General features: G+C 34.4%; 2 protein-coding genes across 2 annotated transcripts in view; one reads left to right on the forward strand and one right to left on the reverse strand.

Moving 5' to 3' along the window:
- The window catches only part of LOC145668509 (sodium-coupled monocarboxylate transporter 1-like), a 252,034-nt gene extending 246,113 nt beyond the window's left edge, over positions 1–5,921 (reverse strand). The window contains exon 1 of the mRNA XM_081736476.1: positions 493–5,921. The gene's annotated coding sequence lies outside the window, so the exon portion shown is untranslated. The remainder of the gene's footprint in view (positions 1–492) is intronic.
- LOC145668510 (sodium-coupled monocarboxylate transporter 2-like) overlaps positions 1–13,939 on the forward strand; it is a 90,826-nt gene that overhangs the window by 36,863 nt on the left and 40,024 nt on the right. The gene's annotated exons all lie outside the window — the stretch shown is intronic.

Below are 13,939 nucleotides of genomic sequence, written 5' to 3' on the forward strand. Positions count from 1 at the left end.
TATTTATCAAAAACGGTAAATTGATGGTTTTACATGCACTGGTTGTTACAAGGAAACTCTGACATTAATAGAAACACAAACTGAGATGACCGATAAACATCAAATATGAACAACACAAGACAACATCTATATTCTTCGTATTACACACACAACAACATTAATATTCATATATCGAGTACTATTATCACCTTTCTTTATGGGATTTACTATCTAGCTAAAACATTATTTGTAAACATGAAATTACGTGCACAAAATAATTATACACATGCGAGCTCGCGCAGTGGTGGCCGTTTAGTTATGCGTATTTATGATTTTTTTTCTTTTTTTTCACTGTTAGTTGGAGGCGATGGGATTGGCGTACTAATTACGATTAGAGGAGAATAATCACTTTCACACTAATTGACCGATGAACTCCTGTATTAGATAAGTTCTGGTGAGACTTGCTCAAATTGCTTTACGATTGCTCCTACAATATCATTTTTTGTTACTTACAGTTTCGCTTCCTTAGAGGTGATACGCTGCTCTCGTTGTGGTCCTTGCAATGCTTTAGTTCGGACCGAGTAAAACTTCTTATTTGCTGAACTTTTCTTGGTCGATACTGCAATTACTACCTTCGGGAGTTCACTACATACTCTTAAACTGATTTGTATCCACCAACTAAACGCAAATACTTTATCAATTTTTCACTTGTACAAGATGATGGTCCTTGGATCGGGATACGTGTTGTACTCATTAACTCCTCGGTCCCGAATAATTGGCGCAGTTCTTGGTCACACAATGCACGTGAGAAAAGTATGGTTGGGCCGTAACACAGTTTCTGATTGGTCAGTAATTGAAAAGTTGTCCAATCACCACTAGCTTTAGAAAGTCACCGGAAATACGAAATGATCCAGCAGCTTCTGGAATGTTCTAGAAACTACACAACCGGAAGTTCCAATGTCTTCGAAACAAAGAACTATTGCTCTGCACACACATACATTCACAAGAAAAGTCAGTTTGTGGCGTCGAAGAGATGTCATGTACTGGAAGAATACGAACATAGTTGTCAACTGCTAAGGTTGTCACCAAAAGTCAATCATGAATTTAATAAAATGTACGCATTAAATTTTCTAGCTTCGATGGTCGATAGCAAATGGCGCCCACAGAGAATTGGCAATATTGCATTAGCAATTTTGACGAAGAAGCCTGGACCGTTCATATGTGGTCCTTGATTTTTTATGCACCCTGTATATAGTTTAATTCCATTGTCTTGTGGTAACTGTTAACATAATATTTCCTTGTTGGGATAAATATGCCACTATAACACTATTTGGGAGCAGCTTGGGGTAAATGCGAAACATTAGAAATATAAATTGGAGAAAGTATTTCTTTTTGGCACTGTTAAAGGAGCACTTGTGGTGGAGCATTAGGTACGAGGCACTATTAACGCCATTTTGCACTATTTTGTACACCTTATTATTATTTTGGACAATAGTTCTTTACACCTGTATGTTCGGCCACTTTTATGTAATTACGAAATGTTTTCTGTCTTTTAATGTCCTTTCATTAAAGTATGTAATTTTCTGTTATTTATTAATTTTCACTTGATACTCTTAACTATGGTTTCTCACCGTATGCTCATATTTTATGATTTTTCATTAGCAATATAACATATCTATTACAACGTTACAAAAAAAAAATATTAATTAACATGTATATAAATCCCGTTCGGGTAAAGATTTAGGATTATATGAAAAGAAATATTCTTTTGACCTAATGGAATTATACGTAACAAAACGATATTTTTTTTTTAAATCGGAAACGTATCGGAGACTAATTTGTAATTCAAAAATTGGGGTAGGATCAACGACGGAGTTATCGAATTTGTGCATTACTTTACAACATAAAAATTTCAGTACTTGTTAACTATGAACAGATTTTGAAAAAAAAAACCTTTTTTCCACAAAAAGTATAGATGTCATTTTCAAATAATCACTAAAAAATCAATACAATTCAAATTGAAAAATATCACCAATGTGATGATCTTTATCATTGCAACTTAACAACATTAAAACTTAAAAATCATTTACTTATTAATTCGTTTTAACAAAACTCAACAATTCTAAAATTATCTTTTGCAATAGATCTTATTTTCATATTCTCCATCATGGGGTTCAATATTTTAGAGATTTTTAAAACAAAGATTTGTTCCTGATAATGTTTAACTCTCCTGTAATAACTTGACGGCATACATTAAGGCTACATACCATTCATATTTCCTCCAATGGGCATTCAAGAAATATCATTTCTAACGCTTTTCTTATTAACATATTTTTATCGCTTTCACATTCAATTACATCGAGGGCACAACGTCAACCTCGGTAAACAACATTTTCGTAAAAACACCTAGTTGCTACCAGTAGCGTAGCGTGGTATTCCGAAATGGGGATGCCAAAGTTAGTCAGTTGTCTGATATAATACAATACAATGCAATGCATGTTCAATGTGTATTTTCCTTAACAAGTGAAAAGATTCACTATGCAGCAAATGTTGTTTCGATGACTCATGTTTTAGAGCTTTCTTCATGAAATTACCCAAATCAGAAATACCGTTTGAACACCACTCCGATTCCTTTGCCCCAAACATAATGCAGACGAAACATAACATTTTATTCCCTACAGAACACCCAGAAAGCCAAGAAAACCTATCCTTATACCACGAAGACTGAAATATTTGCGACTGATTGCTAGTTGTCGTTTTTATGGAAGGCTTTGGGGTAGGTCGTATCTCTTTCAGAGAGCAGCGCTGCTCGTAAGTCAACCGAGATATGGTAGTTATTAACAAAAAAATAAATTAAATTTATGTCTGGTACTGTTATCGTAGTCATTTGCTAAAAGTTAGTAAGGTACTATACCTTGTAGCAGCCGAACCCTTTCCACAGCTTTGTCTCTTAGTTATAAATGTAATATTCTTCATACTACAGTAAAAAAAAATAAAACAAATATTCATTTCAAATCACAAAACACACACACACACACAAAAAAAATATCCCGCCAATTTTTCTTGACCACCAACGATCAATGTTGCTAATCAAAAGCATAAATCTAGTACAGAACGAAAGGGCATAGCCAGGGAGAGGTGAGCCAATAATTTATCACAAGAAAGGAGTGTAAAGCCATGTTCATTAAACAACTTGCAGAAGTTTTATATTTAGCACGGCATAATTTGCAACCATCCCATACGATTACACAACACAAATAGAAGATTAACAGGATGAGTCTGCTCATTAAGGCCCGCAACCAGCCATTAAAGTTCAGGAGAGAGGCACTAATATGCTAGGGCGTCCAATTGTCACAATTCTGGATCTCTTTTATCAATAACTACTCTTAATAATTAGGAGGCCAAAACATTTAGGTGCCCAGGCTCCCGTAATTGTACGCCTGGTGGGGCATACAGTAGCAAATGCGTAGATTACGTTAGACGCCAATAAGCAATTGTCTCAGCTCCTTTTCTGCCACTAGCATTCTGACGAGAAAAACCGGCTCCACTTTTGTATAAATATTGTTTTCAGTATAATTCCCTTTATTTCTTTCTCGTGGGCAGCTTCTTTCTCCGCATACCATACTTCAATCTTTTTTTTTTAATGTCATCCCTAGAAATTTGTCATCTTGGGTCCGGACCTCAGGTGTCCGTTCGTGAATATGGGCCTGAGTGTTTATATCATTTGAAGATACAAATAGAATGCACTTAAAGCAACTCTGGGGGCCTATTTCTGTGTATCTACTTCATTGTCAGATATCCAGATACGGAAGAGCACAAGTAAATTTTGTGAAGGGCATAGGGTGGGCTACGTGATTCTACAGAATGCATTATAGTTATGCTTGTGTATGTGAGTCCTCTCAAAGAATATCTGGCTACATTCTGGGACATGATATGTATTTATGATGTAGATTATTAGTTTGCCTTTAATTACTATTACAATTAAAATGCATTTAATTACGATTAAAGCATAACTATTTTTATACTATCACTTACATAAGCGACATGCTTCATAATGGCGTTGAACTAACTTTTTATGTTTTGTTCTATTTCCTTGATAGCGGTCGTACGTTCTATACAGAAATAATAGCTTAGTTCAAAATATATAGAATTGGCAGTACTTGAGCATACGCCAGCTTATATCTAAAGCAAATGTTGGGTTGCAAAGGGATGGCGGGGAATAGTTGGGCATGCGCATTCGACAGAAAACAGACGAAATCCCCGATGCTTGCAGTAGGCCTGGATGCCCGAGAAACATAGCATACAACAAGAGGAAAGACAGAAAATGTGCATCTGAGCGATGCGCATGCGTAGGTTCCGTTTGCCAAAGTAAAGCGAGAGAGCGCATCCACAAGATTGCAGTGGAAATAATTGTGATAATTATAAGCAATTTATAAATATAATGAAATACGTACTTTTTCTTATTAACAGGGGATGCCGGGCATACAGGCGTTCCCTTACGCTACGCCGCTGGTTGCTACTACTGTCAGAGTATAGCCTTGCTACTGCTTTCGGAGCATAGCCTAATTTCATTAAACGCCTCATAACATCTCTATCTCGGACACATCTTGTCAACAGGGTACACACATATATATATAAACAATATTCCTTAACCCATTCACAAACATCGTTATGCATTCGCCTTATGCCTATCATTATTCGATGGAATCTATCATTATTCTTTCATAAATATTGCCCCCTCATATTCATTACAATTACCACTCATACTTCTTGATTATCGAAACCCACTTAAAGTACGTGATCACTTTATTCTCATCAAAACAAATGATTGTTGACTATGTTCATGAAAAAGAAAAAGAATTATTTATTTATCTATTTTTTTTCAAATAAGTACCTTTGCTTTCAAAAGAATTTGCTTTAATGTCAACGCCAAAAATTCAAAAATGTAGCTGAAGGTAGGGCTGTTCCTAATTCCGGAATTCCGCAATTTTTCGGAACGGAAATTCCAATTCCGGAATCGGAACACAGTTTCAAGACGTTCCGGAATTCCGGAATTTCGGAACGTTCCGGAATTCCGGAACATTCCGGAATTTCGAAACATTCCGGAATTTCGAAACATTCCGGAATTTCGGAACATTCCGGAATTTCGGAACATTCCGGAATTTCGAAATATTCCGGAACTTCTTATTGAAAAAATAATTTTTGCTGTTACCCCGAACTGAGAGGTGTGCGCAAAGCTTAGCTTTGAAACTGGATATTGATTCCGCTGTGCTGAAGGAAGGAGTTTTGGTCCACGGCAACTGGTTTGTTTCATTCTCTAGATCCGTTCACTGTGAACGATTGCACATAAGATTTGAAACTTTGTCTGGTTATCCATAAAGTCTCAATCATAAGTGATTCAGTGTAAATTCCGTGATTTTGTTGCAGAAATTCGAGCTAGTTCTTCCCTTTAGTTTGGTTTATCTTCCGAGAAACACCTTTTTTATAAACCACTTTGTATATTCTTTTTTAAATGAATACCGACTGTACCTTTTCCATTTATACGAGGCAACCCTAACAAGAAATTGAACTGCATATCTTTTGATGTATGGCCATTGTTAAGTATAAGTACCTGAAGGAGGGGCAGACAATCATTTAAAAGAAAATACGATTTTCAGTAATTAAAGGGATAGGATAGTCTGAAATAAAAATGTACAATTATTATGCTGCTGTCCGTATTATGTAAAAATATGCATTATTGATGTTACATGAACTTTTTGGAAACTAGAATCAGTATTTCATATTTCAGGTTCAAATCACGCAAAGCTAAAATTATTAATGCATCGCCTGTATTGTATTTAGTATACTGCATGCTGCAAACAGCAAAAAATTTCTTAGAACAAGGGATTACTGTTTAATGTTTTTTGTAACTTCTATAATCATGATGCTACTGCTGTTTTTTTTTTTAATGAAAGCTTTATCAAGCATTATTTGCATAACTTGTCAAAATGTACAACGAGAGTAAATCGAATAGAGATGCAAACTTTACATAGTATCTTATAATTATTCACATGTACGCGCTACTCTTTTCTTGTCATGCGACACTTATTTGAATAACTAACTAAATAAAGGTGTATATCAGTTAAATACTAAGCATTGGAACCTATGTATGAAGATTAGTTCTAACTCTACTAATCAAAATTTTATGCAAGGTGATAAATGAATTGTGTGAATGAAAAACATTTAAAATTGGTTTGTTGAGAAATTGTATTAATCACCAATATATTATCAATGTTGTGAAATTCTGATGTAAAAGCATGTTACTTTCTTTAAACAATTACATTGATGCAAGCCAACAGAATATGTACATTTTCATATAAAGCTGCAATATGAAGGGTAGTTATGCATTCAGATGAAAGGGTCTGCACCAATGACTAACTAACAACAAGAAAGGTAAATGTTCAATTAGTATACCCGAAATTGTGAGTAGCGATGGTAAAAGTTAAAAATGAAAGAAATCATTTCGTAAATGTTAATATTCACATTAAAAGTATTAGCCTAATGTTCATATTTCGCTCTTACGAAATAATTAATTTGTATCAAAAACTATTCGTACTTCGCGTAAATTGATCTTTACAAAAATTGATGTCTTACTTTCCTTGAGTAGAAAAGTTGGCGAAAACTTTCTTTCTCCTGATTTCTCAAATAAATCAGATAAAAAAGATCAATGAGATAAAAGAAGTTTAAGCTAAAAGTCCCTAAAGCCCATTTTATGCGATGCAATTTTCTATGCAATCTTGCATGCTAAGAGTCATGCGTTCAAATTATTTCGTGTAATAATAATTAACATTCAACTTTCCATAGTAAATTGCACGTATTTCACCTTGTTCGGAGATAGAACATGTGCAATCTACCATGGAAAGTTGAATTCTAATTTTTATTACAGGAAATAATTTGAATGCATGTCTCCTAATTTTGCATACATAATTGCCTTGTCTAATATCGTCTAAGTCTACTTTCCCCTAATTTTTAAAAAAAATCATCTGGGTATTTATATGAAAATTGACATTTAATACATGCCCTTATAATATTTTATCCACATCATTGTTCTCTAACAGTATTATTTTGTAGCACCGAAATTTTGCTTTTTCTTTCAATAGTAATTTACATTTACATTTTTGTTGCATTATTTGATGACGTCTCAGGTAGCATCAGTTATACCATTTCAGGGTTTCAGTTGTCAAAATTTTCACAATTATGTATTACTCATGTGTACTCCTTGTACTTTAGATTAAAAGTTCATTAATATAATTCCAAATGACATGACTACAAATGTTTCGTGTGCTCTTGTATTGTTTGCTTAATAGTAAAACAAATATTTTTGAATTAAAATGCCAAACATATAATTGTTTCCTTGATGGTACTTCGAAATACAAAATGGCAATGATTGACAAAAAAATGTAAAAGATAAAGATAAAATGCTGTACTTTATTCCAATAATTGTAAATACGAGAATGCATAACTGTTTAAGACATGTTGCTACTATATTCCATAGATACCAAAGTGAAAACGAGAAAGTATTTGCGAGTAAATTTGTGGGATTAAAGCCTTGTAATAATGTTTGAGAACCATTGCCTCAGGACTGTTTCGAACTTTTATATTCAAACTTCGAACTAATATTAATATTACGATTCCAGAATCAACAGTGAGCTTCAAAATTTCAGTCTTGAAAACAGTTCCGAAATTCATACTTTTGAGCATTCCACAATTCCAAACTTTTGGAATGTTACGGAATTTGCGGAACATTCCGGAACTTCGAAACGTTCCGGAATTTCGGAACATTCCGGAATTTCGGAACATTCCGGAATTTCGAAACGTTCCGGAATTTCGGAACATTCCGGAATTTCGAAACGTTCCGGAATTTCGGAACATTCCGGAATTTCGAAACGTTCCGGAATTTCGGAACATTCCGGAATTTCGAAACGTTCCGGAATTTCGAAACGTTCCGGAATTTCGGAACATTCCGGAATTTCGAAACGTTCCGGAATTTCGAAACGTTCTGGAATTCCGAAATTCCGGAACATTCCGGAATTAGATGAATTCCGAATTCCGGAATGCGAAATCGAATTCCGAACACCCCTAGCTGAAGGTCTCCGTTACCTTCCTTTCTTTTAAATTGTTAACTAATGAACATAGTAAAGCAAAAATATAAAGGTTCAACAAAAAAATATCTAACTCAAGGGTATCTGTATAATTATTGAAATGAACTATATTTCGGGCACCCCTAACTAGCCTTCTTCAGTGATTTACTTACATATATTTCTACAATATATTCACTATAACCCTGACACTTATCTAAAAGTTTGAAACCTGGATCAACACATAATATGACATTGATTATTGAAACTACGGTAATATATTTTATAAAATTATTAAAATATTTTATAAAATTGTTAGCCACTAAAATAAACAAGATTTTCATTCATATGAAACATACGTTGCTTATGTCTTCTGCCTTAACTATCATAAACTAAAATAAAAATGTGAAGGACATGTATCAATACTAATTCCCTAAATAACTCGACTATTCATTACTTAATAAGCGAATGTTTTATCAAGAATATTAACCTAATTAATTGAATTATCTTATGCACCATTGCAACTAAGTTACAAGTAATGTAAATTATATTGATATATTAAAAAAACTAGTATGTTTTGTTGAAGCTAAACAAAATCTACTATAGTATGTGCATGCGTATATATATATATATATATATATATATATATATATATATATATATATATATACAAATTTCGATACTGCAAAATGCAATAACTTTCGGATTACAAACACAAAATTCGTGAAACGTTACATGAAAACCTGATATATAAACATAACGCAATATATAACCAAAATCAAATCCTAATTCTATATTCATGAAACTTATAAAAATTAAAATTAACGATAATCTATGTATATATATGGCATTTTGATTTGTTTATATATTATCATTATATGCAACATGATTCAACTATTCGTACGCATACTTGCCTTTCGTAAATTAACTAATAAACTATCAAACATTTAACTATATATGTACAGGTATGACTTAAACGGCGATTAAGCCTTGCCTAGCGCTATCCTGTGTGTCGTTGATCGACAAGACAGGTCGTAAGTCATTAATTAAACAAAAATATAGGTTAATGATTTGATCCCGAAGATCAATGAGTGCTGACTTACTGTTTCTTTTACAGCTCGAAGTGTGCGGGAGCGCCAACCTTCCCGACGATTTGAACAAAATCGCTTCTGCCCTATATCCTAGTCCCGCCCAGCTGAATGCTTCAAGCATTACAGCTATGTCGTAATCGGGTAAATTATTCCAATCCCAATTGGACTGTCAGTATCTAGACCTCTAGAAGTCGTTTTAAGAAAATAAACGTATGAAAAGGACAATAAGAATACCCTTGGGGGGAACATTCGATACTACAGAACTGCATCTAGATCATCATCACTAAGTAACTATAAATTATTTTAGGCCCGCTCATACCTACAGAATTAGTAGGTTTACAAAATATTCTTTTAAACAGCGCTAGCCGATATGAAAACGTGCGGCCTAACTGGCAAAGTGCACTTATCAACTCCGGGTATGTTGTCACGTCCGAGATTAAAGTCACAATCGAGAATATTTGTTCGTACATCTGAGATCACACATCTCTACAACCCAAGATGACAGTTTTCCAGTAAATTGATAGAATTATAAATGCGTAAGAGAACGCTGATCGGCATCTAGCACAAATGTGTCATGCTTTATTATTTATTTTTTTCAATGAATGCTGAGAAATGAATAATAAAATAGTAATAACCTCAACGAAACAAGGAAATGAGGTCAACATGACGAGTCTGACTATAATAATCAGTGGGTTGAAAATGTTCAATTAAGAACCAACAGACTCTTCTCATACAAGAAAGATTTAAAAGAACTTAAATTGGAAAATTTTCACATCCTGAATTAATCGTTACATCCGACAAATATCATTTAAAATTAGAATGTCATGTTCGTGGTTTGATTGATTTTACTTTAAACAATTATTACTCGCATTTTTCCATCCAGAAAATAAATTCATTTCAAATTTTAAAACAATATTTACCAGATTTTATTCAAAATCACCGACATTAATAAATTCAAGGCTGATGATAATTTTGATTATCCAATTTCCACAATGTTTTACAACCAATTTACATTATATATATTTTACATTTTTTATGACTCGAATTTATATGTTTCATTTTATTACCCAAATTTGTTATAGGTAATTGTTACCTAATTAAAACAAACACTTTATACATCGACACCAAATTGTGTCGGTTATCATTTGGTCCATCGTACCCACAAAATATTATAATAATCCTTCACAAATGACATGATGACCTTGTCACATTCTATATTAACCTGAAAATAATGTATTATTTTATTTTATGAATACGGGGGGACCCCGAAGAAAAGAAGAAGAAGAAAACGGTTTGCCAAAATCTAAACAATTATAATTTATCATTTCCTTTACGTCAATTTGAAAAAAAATAAATATCAAATATAATGTCAAAATTTTTAAATGTCGATTAAATATTTTTCTTATATATATGTATATATATTAAACGTCAACAGCCGAAATGGAATTTTGAAGTGTGCGTATCTAATGGCCAAAATTACACACTTGCTGAGGCCCAATCGGACGCCATCCCGATTTCGTCACTGTAATTTTGAAAGACAATAGTGACGCCTCTAAGGGTTAAATTGCGTTTCAACCTCTTCATTCTTCTTAACTTGTAACATTATTATTTTTGAATTCTACTAAATTTCAAACTTTATTAACGTGATAACGAATGCTTATTGACTTTGCATAATAATTATACGTATGAATCGATTTGCAACCAAATTTATTATTTTCAACCTGATTTTCTATTACTTTCTTTCTTTTTTTTCAAGACATATTCCAACATACAATCGTGTTGACATGTTTCCACCAACAAATTAAACAAAGATATTTGCAGATAATTTTAAGTATGCATGTATTCACATTCGTGATGTACGTTCTCTAAAAATCCTATCAAAGTCTCTAAGGGTACCTAACAAATCTCTACAATTCCTAATAAGAACTTCAAATAGGGTTAACAGGTTTCAAAATCCACATTGTTTAATATTATGATAATAAAACAACACAAAATGATACAGGCGTAACTTTATTCAGATGTCCTCCCTTTTTATCCTGAAATAAACACAAATACACAAACAAATAATTGAAATTCCATGACTCTGGTAGTGTCCACATAAAAATAGTGATGGTTAAAAATGGGTTGGGGTTGTAAGATTTTTGAATCAAAACAAATTCGCGGGCTAATTTCAATTTATTTTTACCTTTCTTTTCCCTTGGTAATCCTTCATGGGTCCTTTCCTTCTCGTGATCATCCTCAACCTGGATTAATCCTGAAATGGAATTTTATTAAACAGGTTTATTATTTCACGTACCTGATACGATGATAAAAGGCGTGGCTGGATGGATGGATGGTCTTCTTTAGTAAGCTGTAAGAGAAATCCCTAAACATTCGGATTGGTGGGGTGCCTTTGTTCGAGCGCGTCGGTTCCGGTGGGTACACACTTGAGATTGAAAAGTACCTTTCTAACTTTTGAGATTCAATGGGGGACAATCAAACAAATGTATAACAATTCTTATTTTTCTTTTTCTATAAAAGCTCAAAAGTCATATTCGGTGCTTAGTTTCTTGTCTCTTTCGGGTTTCAATTCAAATTCGGGGTAAATTTACGCTTCAGTTACACTAACCCTTTTATTTTCCACCGATGTCGATTACACTTGTATGTATGCACTTTCACACGGTTACGACTACTTTTCTAATTGCTTTTTCTGATTCGCGGACCTCTTTCCCTTCTTGCAACGAATTTACTGAGTTTCCCTGCGATAATACGCTTTCGTTTACGATGGTTAGATCTGCCATGCGTCACGATACCTTGCACGAATAGCTGGTCGCGCTTGCGTTTCTTAAAATTCTTCTGAGTCGTTGTTTTCACGATTTGTATGTTTGGTTCGGGATGAACTCGCGTATAGTTCGACTTTGATTTATATCTAGTACGTATGCGATTACGTTTAACTTGTTTCGGATTAAGTCTACTAGCGCGTTTTTCATTTAGTCTGAACTCACCATCTAGCACATGTTTGGCATTTGTTCGCTTGCGTTGCGCGTACATTCTGGGATTAGGCCGATGAATATTATTGTCATCAAAAACGATCAGCTGTTTTGCTTTACGTCTACTTGCACAATCGAGTTTTTCCTTCTTACATGTTCGCGGTAGTGGGACTCTAATCTTAAAATTTGCACGCGCGAAGAAATTAACTTTACTGCACTCATGACTCACTTGTCTATCACTACTTTTATGCTTATGAACCTTGATCTTACTAGCTACACGTGACATTCTTATATTTCGAGTTGATATACTGTGGAAAATTGATTGACCATTTCGAACTACCTTGTTTTTCCCTCGTGTCTTATTCTTACATTTTGATCTTTTCGCTAGTGTATGCCTATTTTTCAATCTACTCTCATTAACAGTGTTATTTTCTTGTCTGGTTACGGGTAATGTCTTTGACCAACTAATCACACAAGAACAATTGACTACATAAAACACAATTCTCTTCGCGGGCTTACATCTGAAACTGATCACTTGAAGTCGTTGACCTATGCTACTATGCTCAACGTCGATAAGGATAGAATTGAATCGCAATATAAAGACGTAACTCACACTGAAAGACAGATACGGTACTACAGACGCATATGTAGTTGTAAAATCGCGCAAAACAATTCGCTCGCAACACAACTACAACATTAAATTCTCAACATCGCAAAAAAATAACAACTTAACTCTCAAGCCTTCCCTGGCTTTTCCGAGAGGGTGGGTACGCGCTTCCACTACGCTACCATTCGTTTCGTACAAATCATCGGCATCTCTTGCCGGCACTGCAACTACATTTAAGACCTGTCTGTATACAGATACTCGCATTAAACCGTGATCGGGTACTGTCTCTGTATTGCCTATTTTCTCTTGTTTTACTCCACATGTATTTATCATCGACTTTCGTTCAAGCGTTTTACGCGACGCGTTAATTTCCCGTTCGACCACCCATAACAATTCTTCCGCCACTACACAAGGTTGCTTATTAAGATTATAGTCAAAAGTCTCAAAAACACAATTTTTCTGAACTACTACTTCCGGTGTAAACAAACAAATATCTTCCCGTACAACATGATTTTCAGATAACTCGAGATTCTCTTCCGTAACCTTGGCTTGTACGTACACAGGGGTTTCTTCAATTTCTAAATCGTCTGACACTTCGTATACTACACTCGGCACTACACTAACACTAGCCTGATGTACTATTAAAGGTGGTGGTTCAATAACTATAGGTGTAGAAATCTGACATCGATCCATACAATTATATTCCACAAAAATGACTTTAGCTCGCGCTTGCTCTACATGATCTTTCACTGAGCTATTTTTACTTTCCAAACATTCAAACTCGGCTGGTCTACTTTCACAACTATCCGGCTGCTTAACACTTAACGGTGGTAACTGGATTTCAACAGGAGGCAAAATCTCATATGTTTCCTGACATAAATTGTCTACTGTGACTTCACGTGCATACTGCGGTTCAACTTTCAATGATGGTCTTAATTCCCAGCATCTTTCAAAATTCGTAAATTCAAAATCATAAAACGCATGTTTATTCCATGTTTTCAATTCACTTACAGCTGTGGGGTGAGTCAGTGACACTGACCTACACGACGGTTGCTTGCCTGCATCTACTTTGGATGTATCAGCTGACTGCTTATTCGTAGCCTTTTGTTTCCTACGCCTACCGGGTTCACTTCCGAGCTCTTTTACAATTTGTTCGTGTAAAGATTGATCATACCT

This window comes from Thermobia domestica, chromosome 13 (assembly GCF_964235325.1).
Source record: "Thermobia domestica chromosome 13, izTheDome1.hap1.1, whole genome shotgun sequence".
NCBI classification, from domain to species: domain Eukaryota; kingdom Metazoa; phylum Arthropoda; class Insecta; order Zygentoma; family Lepismatidae; genus Thermobia; species Thermobia domestica.